Raw genomic sequence first — 1,328 nt, 5'->3', positions numbered from 1 at the left:
ACAACGGCTTCCCAGAACCCAGATCAAATCACAGAACACTTCTCAAAGTGAGCCCCCAAAACAAAGCTACACATCAGGGCTTATATAGCCTTCTCCTGGCTCAGAGAATGTAACAACCTTATTGACTCACTGGCCAATCAAGAAGTATCTACTGAAAAACAAGCCTCCCACCCCAGGCTCCAGGTGCACTTTAGCCTAGGGGCAGGGAAGATCTTCCAAATTTGCATTCCCATTCCAGAGGCCCTGACCTTCCTTCTTACAAGACAGAATGTGCTTATTGGCTAACACTGTATCCCTTACCAAACTCCTTGTACAGCAGTACCTGTGAAAGCAGAACTCAATACATTACTACATTCTTTTTCTCACATTTTGTATGTGTTGGGGATCAGGAGGACCCTGAATTATTTAAAGCTATTCAAGGAATAACATCTTGCTGTTAGAGCCCACATGAGTCCAGATGCCACTCCTTGGGGCAGTCATACTAGCAGTGGACAGAGCAGCTGTCTTGGGGAAAAGGCCACAGTATTTAGAGGGACAGGAAAGAAGGAGGCCAGAGAATTATCCTAGCATAGGACATTTTCCCTTGCTTGAGAAGATTAGTTCCAAAAGAGCTGTAAAATAGCCTAAGAACTTGGTTTACTAAGAGAATATCTGATCTTTTAGGATGCTTTAGAGTAAACCTGGGAAAACTTTCTAGATGACCTGCATAGCTTCTGGGGAACTGTCCTAACTATTTCTATAAGATGATTCTAAAGCACTGGAATGTCTCATAATAAATTAAAGCTCATTGCTGTGTATCATAGGACCATAGATTTAGAACTATCTATTATCTATATATCATGTATTATATCTTCCTTACTTTGCAGATGAAGAAATGAGGTCAGAGAAGGGGAACAATTTCCCCAATTTCACATCAGGAGTAAGTGAAAGACCTTGGATTTGAACTCAGATCATCTGACTAAAAAACAGGCAGTTTCTAACCATTCCAAACTGCTTCTTTTAAGAGGAGATATCTGGACTCAATACAATTTCCTATGTGTAAACACCTGATTTTATGTGTGTGTGAATATATTAATCTGTAAGAAGGCAGTTAGACAGCTTCCTGGAGTCAGGAAGACTCATCTTCCTGAGTTAAAATCTGGTTTCAGATACTACAAGCTGACCCTGGGCAAGTCACTTTACCCTGCTTGCCTCCGTTTCCTCTTCTGTAAAATCAGCTGAAGAAGGAAATGGCAAACCTCTCCAGTGTCTTTGCCAAGAAATCCCCACCTGGGGTCAATCAGAGCCAGAGCGGCCTGAAAAGGCCTGAACAACAAACCTGTGCGCAC

Source organism: Petaurus breviceps, unplaced genomic scaffold, assembly GCF_028583685.1.
Source record: "Petaurus breviceps papuanus isolate PSGF00001 unplaced genomic scaffold, PetGlider_PUasm1.0 89530, whole genome shotgun sequence".
Lineage (NCBI taxonomy): Eukaryota > Metazoa > Chordata > Mammalia > Diprotodontia > Petauridae > Petaurus > Petaurus breviceps.
This window is presented reverse-complemented; position numbering follows the sequence as displayed.